The following is a 14236-nucleotide window of genomic DNA, read 5'->3' as shown; positions in this document are numbered from 1 at the left end:
TGGGGGATCCACGCAAGCCATACCTCCCTGGAATCCCCCGGGTGTCTAGTTTTCAGAAATGTGTGGGTTTGGTAGGTTTCCCTAGGTGGCTGCCGAGCACCGGGCCAAAAACCCAAGTGACCCCCCTTGCAAAACCAGGTCGTTTGGAGATAGGCAATTTTCATGTCGCCTCACTACGTTTTGGGCCCTTGCCTGTCGCTGGTACTTAGGCCTCCCACACGAGTGAGGCACCGTTTTTATCGGGAGACCTGGGGGAACTCTGGGTGGTGGGAAATTTGTGTCAGCCCGGTGATGCCACAACTTTCCCACACAAAAATGTGTGAAAAAGGTGATTTTTGAGTTTTTTCAGCTAAATTTGAGGTTTGCGGGGCATTCTGGGTAAGGAAACGTTGGGGGATCCACGCAAGCCATACCTCCCTGGAATCCCCCGGGTGTCTAGTTTTCAGAAATGTATGGGTTTGTTAGGTTTCCCTAGGTGGCCGCCGAGCACCGGGCCAAAAACCCAAGTGACCCCCCTTGCAAAACCAGGTCGTTTGGAGATAGGCAATTTTCATGTCGCCTCACTATGTTTTGGGTCCTTGCCTGTCGCGGGTACTTGGGCCTCCCACACGAGTGAGGCACCGTTTTTATCGGGAGACCCGGGGGAACGCTGGGTGGTAGGAAATTTGTGTCAGCCCGGTGATGCCACAACTTTCCCACACAAAAATGTGTGAAAAAGGTGATTTTTTCAGCTAAATTTGAGGTTTGCAGGGCATTCTGGGTAAGGAAGCGTTGGGGGATCCATGCAAGCCATACCTCCCTGGAATCCCCCGGGTGTCTAGTTTTCAGAAATGTGTGGGTTTGGTAGGTTTCCCTAGGTGGCCGACGAGCACCGGGCCAAAAACTCAAGTGACCCCCTTGCAAAACCAGGTCGTTTGGAGATAGGCAATTTTCATGTCGCCTCACTATGTTTTGGGTCCTTGCCTGTCGCGGGTACTTGGGACTCCCACACGAGTGAGGTACCGTTTTTATCGGGAGACCCGGGGGAACGCTGGGTGGTAGGAAATTTGTGTCAGCCCGGTGATGCCACAACTTTCCCACACAAAAATGTGTGAAAAAGGTGATTTTTTTCAGCTAAATTTGAGGTTTGAAGGGCATTCTGGGTAAGGAAACGTTGGGGGATCCACGCAAGCCATACCTCCCTGGAATCCCCCGGGTGTCTAGTTTTCAGAAATGTGTGGGTTTAGTAGGTTTCCTCAGGTGGCCGCCGAGCACCGGGCCAAAAACCCAAGTGACCCCCCTTGCAAAACCAGGTCGTTTGGAGAGAGGCAATTTTCATGTCGCCTCACTATGTTTTGGGTCCGTGCCTGTCGCGGGTACTTGGGCCTCCCACACGAGTGAGGCACCGTTTTTATCGGGAGACCCGGGGGACTGGTGGGTGGTAGGAAATTTGTGTCAGCCCAGTGATGCCACAACTTTCCCACACAAAAATGTGTGAAAAATATGATTTTTTCAGCTAAATTTGAGGTTTGCAGGGCATTCTTGGTAAGGAAACGTTGGGGGATCCACTTAAGCCATACCTCCCTGGAATCCCCCGGGTGTCTAGTTTTCAGAAATGTGTGGGTTTGGTAGGTTTCCCTAGTTGGCCGCCGAGCACTGGGCCAAAAACCCAAGTGACCCCCCTTGCAAAACCAGGTCGTTTGGAGATAGGCAATTTTCATGTCGCCTCACTACGTTTTGGGCCCTTGCCTGTCGCTGGTACTTGGGCCTCCCACACGAGTGAGGCACCGTTTTTATCGGGAGACCCGGGGGAATGCTGGGTGGTAGGAAATTTGTGTCAGCCCAGTGATGCCACAACTTTCCCACACAAAAATGTGTGAAAAATATGATTTTTTAAGCTAAATTTGAGGTTTGCAGGGCATTCTGGGTAAGAAAACGTTGAGGGATCCACGCAACCCATACCTCCCTGGAATCCCCCGAGTGTCTAGTTTTCAGAAATGTATGGGTTTGGTAGGTTTCCCTAGGTGGCCGCCGAGCACCGGGCCAAAAACCCAAGTGACCCCCCTTGCAAAATCAGTTCGTTTGGAGATAGGCAATTTTCATGTCGCCTCACTACGTTTTGGGCCCTTGCCTGTCGCTGGTACTTGGGCCTCCCACACGAGTGAGGCCCCATTTTTATCCGGAGACCCGGGGGAATGCTGGGTGGTAGGAAATTTGTGTCAGCCCAGTGATGCCACAACTTTCCCACACAAAAATGTGTGAAAAATATGATTTTTTAAGCTAAATTTGAGGTTTGCAGGGCATTCTGGGTAAGAAAACGTTGAGGGATCCACGCAACCCATACCTCCCTGGAATCCCCCGAGTGTCTAGTTTTCAGAAATGTATGGGTTTGGTAGGTTTCCCTAGGTGGCCGCCGAGCACCGGGCCAAAAACCCAAGTGACCCCCCTTGCAAAATCAGTTCGTTTGGAGATAGGCAATTTTCATGTCGCCTCACTACGTTTTGGGCCCTTGCCTGTCGCTGGTACTTGGGCCTCCCACACGAGTGAGGCCCCATTTTTATCCGGAGACCCGGGGGAATGCTGGGTGGTAGGAAATTTGTGTCAGCCCAGTGATGCCACAACTTTCCCACACAAAAATGTGTGAAAAATATGATTTTTTAAGCTAAATTTGAGGTTTGCAGGGCATTCTGGGTAAGAAAACGTTGAGGGATCCACGCAACCCATACCTCCCTGGAATCCCCCGAGTGTCTAGTTTTCAGAAATGTATGGGTTTGGTAGGTTTCCCTAGGTGGCCGCCGAGCACCGGGCCAAAAACCCAAGTGACCCCCCTTGCAAAATCAGTTCGTTTGGAGATAGGCAATTTTCATGTCGCCTCACTACGTTTTGGGCCCTTGCCTGTCGCTGGTACTTGGGCCTCCCACACGAGTGAGGCCCCATTTTTATCCGGAGACCCGGGGGAACGCTGGGTGGTAGGAAATTTGTGTCAGCCTGGTGATGCCACAACTTTCCCACAAAAAAATGTGTGAAAAATTTGATTTTTTTCAGCTAAATTTGAGGTTTGCAGGGCATTCTGGGTAAGGAAACGTTGGGGGATCCACGCAAGCCATACCTCTATGGAATCCCTCGGGTGTCTAGTTTTCAGAAATGTGTGGGTTTGGTAGGTTTCCCTAGGTGGCCGCCGAGCACCGGGCCAAAAACCCAAGTGACCCCCTTGCAAAACCAGGTTGTTTGGAGATAGGCAATTTCCATGTCGCCTCACTTTGTTTTGGGCCCTTGCCTGTCGCAGGTACTTGGGCTACCCACACAAGTGAGGCACCGTTTTTATCGGGAGACCCGGGGGAATGGTGGGTGGTAGGAAATTTGTGTCAGCCCAGTGATGCCACAACTTTCCCACACAAACATGTGTGAAAAATATGATTTTTTCAGCTAAATTTGAGGTTTGCAGGGCATTCTGGGTAAGGAAACGTTGGGGGATCCATGCAAGCCATACCTCCCTGGAATCCCCCGGGTGTCTAGTTTTCAGAAATGTGTGGGTTTGGTAGGTTTCCCTAGTTGGCCGCCGAGCACCGGGCCAAAAACCCAAGTGACCCCCCTTGCAAAACCAGGTCGTTTGGAGATAGGCAATTTTCATTTCGCCTCACTACGTTTTGGGCCCTTGCCTGTCGTGGGTACTTGGGCCTCCCACACGAGTGAGGCACCGTTTTTATCGGGAGACCCGGGGGAATGCTGGGTGGTAGGAAATTTGTGTCAGCCCAGTGATGCCACAACTTTCCCACACAAAAATGTGTGAAAAAGGTGATTTTTTCAGCAAAATTTGAGGTTTGCAGGGCATTCTGGGTAAGGAAACTTTGGGGGATCTACGCAAGCCATACCTCCCTGGAATCCCCCGATTGTCTAGTTTTCAGAAATGTGTGGGTTTGGTAGGTTTCTCTAGGTGGCCGCCGAGCACCGGGCCAAAAACCCAAGTGACCCCCCTTGCAAAACCAGGTCGTTTGGAGATAGGCAATTTTCATGTCGCCTCACTACGTTTTGGGCCCTTGCCTGTCGCGGGTACTTGGGCCTCCCACACGAGTGAGGCACTGTTTTTATCGGGAGACCCGGGGGAATGCTGGGTGGTAGGAAATTTGTGTCAGCCCGGTGATGCCACAACTTTCCCACACAAAAATGTGTGAAAAAGGTGATTTTTTCAGCTAAATTTGAGGTTTGCAGGGAATTCTGGGTAAGGAAACGTTGGGGGATCCACGCAAGCCATACCTCCCTGGAATTCCCGGGTGTCTAGTTTTCAGAAATGTGTGGGTTTGGTAGCTTTCCCTAGGTGGCCGCCGAGCACCGGGCCAAAAACCCAAGTGACCCCCCTTGCAAAATCAGTTTGTTTGGAGATAGGCAATTTTCATGTCGCCTTACTACGTTTTGGGCCCTTGCCTGTCGCTGGTACTTGGGCCTCCCACACGAGTGAGGCACCATTTTTATCGGGAGACCCGGGGGAACGCTGGGTGGTAGGAAATTTGTGTTAGCCTGGTGATGCCACAACTTTCCCACACAAAAATGTGTGAAAAATGTGATTTTTTTCAGCTAAATTTGAGGTTTGCAGGGCATTCTGGGTAAGGAAACTTTGGGGGATCCACGCAAGCCATACCTCTCTGGAATCCCCCGGGTGTCTAGTTTTCAGAAATGTGTGGGTTTGGTAGGTTTCCCTAGGTGGCCGCCGAGCACCGGGCCAAAAACCCAAGTGACCCCCTTGCAAAACCAGGTTGTTTGGAGATAGGCAATTTCCATGTCGCCTCGCTTTGTTTTGGGCCCTTGCCTGTCGCGGGTACTTGGGCTTCCCACACGAGTGAGGCCCCGTTTTTATCGGGAGACCCGGGGGACTGGTGGGTGGTAGGAAATTTGTGTCAGCCCAGTGATGCCACAACTTTCCCACACAAAAATGTGTGAAAAATATGATTTTTTCAGCTAAATTTGAGGTTTGCAGGGCATTCTTGGTAAGGAAACGTTGGGGGATCCACGCAAGCCATACCTCCCTGGAATCCCCCGGGTGTCTAGTTTTCAGAAATGTGTGGGTTTGGTAGGTTTCCCTAGTTGGCCGCCGAGCACTGGGCCAAAAACCCAAGTGACCCCCCTTGCAAAACCAGGTCGTTTGGAGATAGGCAATTTTCATGTCGCCTCACTACGTTTTGGGCCCTTGCCTGTCGCTGGTACTTGGGCCTCCTACACGAGTGAGGCACCGTTTTTATCGGGAGACCCGGGGGAATGCTGGGTGGTAGGAAATTTGTGTCAGCCCAGTGATGCCACAACTTTCCCACACAAAAATGTGTGAAAAATATGATTTTTTAAGCTAAATTTGAGGTTTGCAGGGCATTCTGGGTAAGAAAACGTTGGGGGATCCACGCATCCCATACCTCCCTGGAATCCCCCGAGTGTCTAGTTTTCAGAAATGTATGGGTTTGGTAGGTTTCCCTAGGTGGCCGCCGAGCACCGGGCCAAAAACCCAAGTGACCCCCCTTGCAAAATCAGTTCGTTTGGAGATAGGCAATTTTCATGTTGCCTCACTACGTTTTGGGCCCTTGCCTGTCGCTGGTACTTGGGCCTCCCACACGAGTGAGGCCCCATTTTTATCCGGAGACCCGGGGGAACGCTGGGTGGTAGGAAATTTGTGTCAGCCTGGTGATGCCACAACTTTCCCACAAAAAAATGTGTGAAAAATGTGATTTTTTTCAGCTAAATTTGAGGTTTGCAGGGCATTCTGGGTAAGGAAACGTTGGGGGATCCACGCAAGCCATACCTCTATGGAATCCCTCGGGTGTCTAGTTTTCAGAAATGTGTGGGTTTGGTAGGTTTCCCTAGGTGGCCGCCGAGCACCGGGCCAAAAACCCAAGTGACCCCCTTGCAAAACCAGGTTGTTTGGAGATAGGCAATTTCCATGTCGCCTCACTTTGTTTTGGGCCCTTGCCTGTCGCAGGTACTTGGGCTACCCACACGAGTGAGGCACCGTTTTTATCGGGAGACCCGGGGGAATGGTGGGTGTTAGGAAATTTGTGTCAGCCCAGTGATGCCACAACTTTCCCACACAAACATGTGTGAAAAATATGATTTTTTCAGCTAAATTTGAGGTTTGCAGGGCATTCTGGGTAAGGAAACGTTGGGGGATCCATGCAAGCCATACCTCCCTGGAATCCCCCGGGTGTCTAGTTTTCAGAAATGTGTGGGTTTGGTAGGTTTCCCTAGTTGGCCGCCGAGCACCGGGCCAAAAACCCAAGTGACCCCCCTTGCAAAACCAGGTCGTTTGGAGATAGGCAATTTTCATTTCGCCTCACTACGTTTTGGGCCCTTGCCTGTCGTGGGTACTTGGGCCTCCCACACGAGTGAGGCACCGTTTTTATCGGGAGACCCGGGGGAATGCTGGGTGGTAGGAAATTTGTGTCAGCCCAGTGATGCCACAACTTTACCACACAAAAATGTGTGAAAAAGGTGATTTTTTCAGCAAAATTTGAGGTTTGCAGGGCATTCTGGGTCAGGAAACTTTGGGGGATCTACGCAAGCCATACCTCCCTGGAATCCCCCGATTGTCTAGTTTTCAGAAATGTGTGGGTTTGGTAGGTTTCTCTAGGTGGCCGCCGAGCACCGGGCCAAAAACCCAAGTGACCCCCCTTGCAAAACCAGGTCGTTTGGAGATAGGCAATTTTCATGTCGCCTCACTACGTTTTGGGCCCTTGCCTGTCGCGGGTACTTGGGCCTCCCACACGAGTGAGGCACCGTTTTTATCGGGAGACCCGGGGGAATGCTGGGTGGTAGGAAATTTGTGTCAGCCCCTTGATGCCACAACTTTCCCACACAAAAATGTGTGAAAAAGGTGATTTTTTCAGCTAAATTTGAGGTTTGCAGGGAATTCTGGGTAAGGAAACGTTGGGGGATCCACGCAAGCCATACCTCCCTGGAATTCCCGGGTGTCTAGTTTTCAGAAATGTGTGGGTTTGGTAGCTTTCCCTAGGTGGCCGCCGAGCACCGGGCCAAAAACCCAAGTGACCCCCCTTGCAAAACCAGGTTGTTTGGAGATAGGCAATTTTCATGTCGCCTCACTACGTTTTGGGCCCTTGCCTGTCGCGGGTACTTGGGCCTCCCACACGAGTGAGGCACCATTTTTATCAGGAGACCCGGGGGAACGCAGGGTGGTAGGACATTTGTGTCAGCCCGGGGATGCCACAACTTTCCCACACAAAAATGTGTGAAAAAGGTGATTTTTTCAGCTAAATTTGAAGTTTGCAGGGCATTCTGGGTAAGGAAACGTTGGGGATCCACGCAAGCCATACCTCCCTGGAATCCCCCGGGTGTCTAGTTTTCAGAAATGTGTGGGTTTGGTAGGCTTCCCTAGGTGGCCGCCGAGCACCGGGCCAAAAACCCAAGTGACCCCCCTTGCAAAACCAGGTCTTTTGGAGATAGGCAATTTTCATGTCGCCTCACTACGTTTTGGGCCCTTGCCTGTCGCGGGTACTTTGGCCTCCCACACGAGTGAGGCACCGTTTTTATTGGGAGACCCGGGGGAACGCTGGGTGGTAGGAAATTTGTGTCAGCCTGGTGATGCCACAACTTTCCCACACAAAAATGTGTGAAAAAGGTGATTTTTTCAACTAAATTTGAGGTTTGCAGGGCATTCTGGGTAAGGAAACGTGGGAGGATCCACGCAAGCCATACCTCCCTGGAATCCCCTGGGTGTCTAGTTTTCAGAAATGTGTGGGTTTGGTAGGTTTCCCTAGATAGTCGCCAAGCCCGGGGCCAAAAACTCATGGGACCCCCTTTGCAAAACCAGGTTGTTTTGTGATAGGTAATTTTGATGTCTCCTCAATTGGTTTTGGGCCCTTGCCTGACGCGGACACTAGGCCTACCCACGCAAGTGAGGTACCATTTTTCTCGTAAGACTTTGGGGAACGCGGGGTGGGTGGAAATTTGTGGATCCACGCAGATTCCGGAACTTTCCACCACAGAAATGTGGGGAAAATGTGTTTTTTTTTTACAATTTTTTAGGTTTGCAAGGGATTCTGGGTAAGAGACCCTGGTGGGAGGCAGTCAAGTCACCCCATCCTGGATTCCCCTGGGTGTCTAGATTTCAAAAATGTATAGGTTTGCTAGGTTTCCCAAGATGCCCTCAGAGCTAGGGTTCAAAAACTACAGCTAGACATTTTGCCAAAAAAGGGTCATTTTTCACTGCGAAATTGAGATGTGACCACGTTGTGTTTTGCGCCGTTTCCTGTCGCGGGCACTAGGCCGACCCACACAAGTGAGGTACCGTTTTTCTCGTAAGACTTTGGGAAACGCGGGGTGTGTGGAAATTTGTGGATCCACGCAGATTCCGGAACTTTCCACCACAGAAATGTGGGGAAAATGTGTTTATTTTAAAAAAATTTTAGGTTTGCACGGGATTCTGGGTAACAGACCCTGGTGGGAGGCAGTCAAGTCACCCCATCCTGGATTCCCCTGGGTGTCTAGTTTTCAAAAATGTATAGGTTTGCTAGGTTTCCCAAGGTGCCCGCAGAGCTAGGGTTCAAAAACTACAGCTAGACATTTTGCCAAAAAAGGGTCATTTTTCACAGCAAAATTGAGGTGTATCTACGTTGCGTTTTGCGCCGTTTCCTGTCGCGGGCACTAGGCCGACCCACACAAGTGAGGTACCGTTCTTCTCGTAAGACTTTGGGAAATGCGGGGTGGGTGGAAATTTGTGGATCCACGCAGATTCCGGAACTTTCCACCACAGAAATGTGGGGAAAATTTGTTTTTTTTGACAATTGTTTAGGTTTGCAAGGGATTCTGGGTAACAGACCCTGGTGGGAGGCAGTCAAGTCACCCCATCCTGGATTCCCCTGGGTGCCTAGTTTTCAAAAATGTATAGGTTTGCTAGGGTTCCCAAGGTGCCCGCAGAGCTAGGGTTCAAAAACTAGAGCTAGGCACTTTGCCAAAAAAGGGTAAATTTTCACTGCGATATTGAGTTGTGACCACGTTGCGTTTTGCGCCATTTCCTGTCGCGGGCACTATGCCTACCCACACAAGTGAGGTACCATTTTTATCGGGAGACTTAGAGTAATTCAGTTTTGTAAAGGAACTGTTATTATCTATTGACTTTCGATGCATTTCTGCCTTCCAATTGAAAGATATTGTGTAAAAAAGAAGTCATTCTAAAAAATGACTGATTATTCTCATGCTAGTATGAGTATTCCCAATTTCAGAAATGTGCAAATATCTATTGTTTCTAAACTCTATATTTTGTTCCCATTTCAGAAATACATAGGTGTCTTTCATACCGATTTTTCCATGTACACATTTTTACAGAATAATTACTATATACCTGGTACATAATAAAAAACCATTGCAAGTTGCTGCTCAGTTTTTGGCTCTGGGTTCATCGGGTTCTTGGTGAACCTACAAGTCCTATATATCCCCACAACCAGTAATGTCCAGCGGATGTAATGGTATATTGCTTTCAAAGATCTGTTATAATTAGACAAAGTTACAGGTAAAAACGTTGACACAAAATGCTGTTTTTTTCAACTAATTTTCAATTTATCCTATATTTAACTGTTAGTTTTTATAAGAAAACCTTGATGGATCTACACAAATGACCCCTTGCTGAATTCAGAATTTTTTCTTCTTTTTGAAAATGTATAGCTTTCTAGGATTCATTATTGCTTTTGTACCCATTTCTGCCATTAACTGGAAGGAGGTCAAAAGCACAAAAAAATAGCAAAAATAGGCTATGTCCCAGAAAAATGCCAAAACTGTGTAAAAAATGTTGGGTTTCTGACAAAAGTCTGGTATCCCCGAAAAGCTGGGAAAATGGTGATTTCAACCCCACAAACCCTTTTTTGATAACATTTGCAGGGAAAAACCCAGATGCTTTCATTTGCAGACCGTTTTTCCCATTTTTCCGAAAAAAAACAAAATGTTGCTGTATTTTGGCTCATTTCTGTAACCCCTCTAGGAGAATCCACAAACGCTGAGTACCTTTAGAATCCCCATGATGTTGGAAGAAAAGGACGCAAATTTGGCGTGGATACCTAATGTGATCAAAAAGTTACAGGGGCCTAAGCGCGCACTATCCCAAATAGCCAAAAAAAGGCTTGGCACAGGAGGGGGAAAAGGCCTGGCAGCGAACGGGTTAAGTATTTGCTCTGTTTCCCACTGTTTCCCACTGAGCTCCCGTGATGACAGGTCTGGGCAATCATTTATGCACTTTACCTTTTTTGTGAGTTTTATAAAAGATTTACCAAACTGTTTTTAATTTCTTTTTTGAAGTGACGGAATTTTAGGCTGTGTGCCCAAGCTTTAAACTTTCTGCAACAATTACCTGATGAAGAGTCTTATTGTTATGTCAGCTCTTTTTTCGAGCTACTGTGCGATTACGCAGTACTATGTACCTAGGCTAGCTGTTTTATTTCTTGTTGTTTTGATTCATATATGACTTTTCAAATCAAATCAAATTTGTCTTTATTTCGATATTTGCAATTATTAAAGACACAATAAAACAGTGCAATAGGACACATTGATTTTCACTAATAAAACTGTAATATTACAAATAATAAAAGTTTGAGTTAAAAATTCTTAAAATGTTAAAAAATTAAAAAACGTTTGGCATTTAATGATATTGCACTTATACTCTCTATTATAGATTTTGCAAGCCTTCGGTGCAAATTTTTTCATATTCTCGTCTACTGATAGGCACCGATCTAGTGTACAAGAAAGACACAAATTTAGTGCCGATCCAAAGCTCCCCAAATGACAATATATATAAGCACTTAAAAATCATTAAAAGCAGGGTTGACATTCGTGGCACCTAATTTCATCATGTTTTACCTTCGAATGTCCCACATCCAGCTCAGAAACGTAGCCATTGCTATTACTTTATCTTCATGCAGATTTGTTTTCAATATGCGAAGTGCAGTTTTGCTTGATCTTGTACCAATATTAGAACAAATTGGCTTTAACCATTTAACTCTGGGGCACTTGTATGCTGGGCATACAAACAATATGTGCATAATAGACTCATCCGGGCAAGAGGAACATTTGATATCTATTACATTTTGCCATTTTGAGGTCAAAGATTTTATGGGGAGTGATCCTACTCTAAATTGATGATACACTTTCCTGCTACATGATCTAGTAATAAAGTTCCAGTATGCTTCAAACCTTGTTTCAAACTTGTGCTACAGAAAGATACCGGTAAGGAAAGTGTTTTGTATCGATGACATAGACTTGATGTTAACCATATTCCAGAATGCTTCCTTATAATCTTATTTTGTTGGAAACAAACTACCTACTGGATCCTCCCACAGATGGCGAATCCCCATATCGACCAACGAACACTTGATCTTTTGTAACCATTTAATTTTACATGAAAAATCGATATCTCTTACATGTTTTAGCACATTAGCGTAGGGTAACAGCTCCGGAGAAGTACAGAGCCTTCTTTTCTCATTGGATTGTATTAACTATAAGATCTTCATCATGTTACATGAATTTGCACTGAATTAATTATGTAAGTATAAAATGTTTTTATTGTTATCTGTACTTTTATGGTTGCCTTGTCAAACAAATAAAGATTAACTGAAAGTAAAACTGAATAGATCCTTGAACAATTAATTCTTGTCCCCCAGTATTAAAAAGTTTGTGGTGCTGGTAGAGCACTGTAGGCCAGTGCTTTCCAAACTGTGGGTCCGACTGTGAGCCAATTTTGTGGTTGTAAGTAATCAGATTTTTGATTTTCATAGTCAATATTAAATGTATAAAACTGTATTTAAAAATATTTACATTTAAAAAATCGCCCACATCATATCCATAAAAGCTAGGTGGGTTCTGAAAAATTGGATTGTAGTTCTAAAATGTTTAGGAAGCAGTGCTTAAATCTGTGGTGAAGAAACCTGGGCTCTAGATATATTCTAAATTGATGGGTGTTAAACCTGTCAGCCTTTGGGTGGTTTGCCCCCAAACATTTTGCCTCTTCTCCTCCACTTTGCTGAACTTATTTTTGTTGGCTTTAGGACTCTGAGCACTTTACCACTGCTAACCAGTGTTAACGTGTTTGTGCCCACTACCTTAAAACATAGTTAATTTGGCATATATACAAATACCCTAGGGGTTGGAAATTAAATGCTACCCGTGAGACTGGAGCACCTGGAGCCAGGGCAGGGGCCAGGAAAGTCTGTGCACTTCAAAGCCACTGTTGGAAGCTTCTCCCACCTTTCAGAACCAGGGCACAAGGATATAAAAGTAGGACTTCAGACAACAACTCTTCAGTATACTTCTGGAACTGTGAATAATCTGATAGGAAGAAGGACTGCTGTGCAGCTGAAAGGACTGTCACTCTGCTGGACTGCCAACCTGCTGCTGTATTGCTGATTTTCTGCCTTTCTGTCCTGCTCCCTCTTACCTCAGGAAGTAGGACTAGACTTGCAACTTGGACTCAGAACCATCAGAAGGACTCCAAAGGTATAGTTTGCTGGCCTCCTAATCTCACTGCGAGGGACCCAAAAGACTCCCTCCAAGCTTGGTCCCATACCTGAACCCAGAGTGAGAACTGACCCTCCATGTGGTGCCCACCTCAGTCCTGTACCCTTGGAAGTGGTGCTGAATGTAACCAGATAGCCAAAACCCAAAAGCGAGGATTTAGAATTATTTGGCTAAAAGCTGTTCTGAGGACCAGGAAGAAACCAACACCACACTGCTTGCCTATTTGCCCAAGGTGCATCAATTTTGCGGCATCTCCCACTACGTTCTTCTCCACAGAAGCAAATCCATTTTAGCGGTCCTTCAACAAAGGGATATTCGGCCTTTTGAAACTACCTTCGGTTCCAGTCCTCTGACTCCTCTTGCTGGAGAGCTTCACCGCAGCTTCAACCCAAAGCTATCCGATGATGATGCTGCCTCCTCAGACACCTCCTGTAGCCTTGCCCCACTGAACCTTTACCGTCTCAGAACATTTTCACAGAAAAGTTTCTAAGTTCAAAGGTAAGCACTGACTGGGCCCAATCCCCTTCTTGTGTACGACCTGAACTCCATCCCGATTGGCAATTGTTTTTTTACTTTGACTCGATCGAGCGCAAATAGATCTCTGCAATTGGTATTTGATCTTTTAGGGGCTAGTTTTTACTAAAAACTTTGCAAATTCTTAAATCTGGTTCTACTGAAAGAATGTTTATCATTTTGGTGTCAAATCATTTTGAAAAATGTACTCTATTTTTCTAAATTGGGTTGAGTTTTTTCTTGTGTTGTGTTTTTGCTTAGTTACCGTTTGTTCACTGCATAAATGATCTACACATTACCTCTACATTAAGCTTGACTGCTTTTGTGCCAAGCTACCCTGGGTTAAGCACAGGTTAATTCAGACACTTTGTGAGTTTCACCCTGGAAGGAATTGTTGCTGTTGCTTGACCAGAGGCCACAACTCAATCAACCAACAACACAATTTCTCACATTGTTGTTCAGCAGTGTGAATCAGCCCTTTTGTTTGTGAAGTGGCATACAGGGATTTGTGTAACACAAAATCCCACTTAAATCATTTGATACCAATTTAAGTTTGTAAAAAACAATCCTACTTATTCTCCAATGGCTGTTTTTTTTTTACTGTTTTTAGAATTTAAGTAAACCCACCCTTCCCATTTCCCAGGGACTGATGCAAGTACCAACGCAAAAAAGGAACCAAATGAGATGGTTTCGCTCTTCAACTTATGCCCTCATTAGGGTTCCTTAACTCCCCTGAAACTGAAGAGAACAGCGTTGAGGCTACCAGGGCAGACCAGAGTCATGAGAGCAGGGATGGTGGCTTTCTCTGCCACCCTGTGCCCGTGTCTGAAGGAGATGGGTGCACCAAGACAGATGTTCCCAGCACATGGGAAGTAGACAGTACAAATCTGGTTTCTGTGCTAGATCGGTGAAGTCAGGCCAGATGCAAAGGCACCCGCAGGAGCTGCGAGGGCTTTGGACTCCCTCACAACTCTCAATACAGGAGATCTCGGTGCCTGATTTAAGCTGAGCACCTGGTGCTGAAAAAAGAAAATAAATAAAAAACACAGCCTTGAGGCATAGCAAAGGACTTAAGAAAATGTGTATATATTTTCAGTGGTTCCCCGGAAAGGCCAGTAGCACTACCAACCTGATGAAACACATTTTGGGGGATGCTAACAATGAGGTAGCACCCAATGCTAATTCTAGGAGGTCTATCCAAGTCTGCCAGAGGGTTATCGACGACCCTAGCAGCACTTTTCTATATTTTTAA

The sequence above is a fragment of the Triturus cristatus genome, chromosome 6, assembly GCF_964204655.1.
Source record: "Triturus cristatus chromosome 6, aTriCri1.1, whole genome shotgun sequence".
Classification (NCBI taxonomy): domain Eukaryota; kingdom Metazoa; phylum Chordata; class Amphibia; order Caudata; family Salamandridae; genus Triturus; species Triturus cristatus.
Note: the sequence above shows the minus strand (reverse complement) of the source record.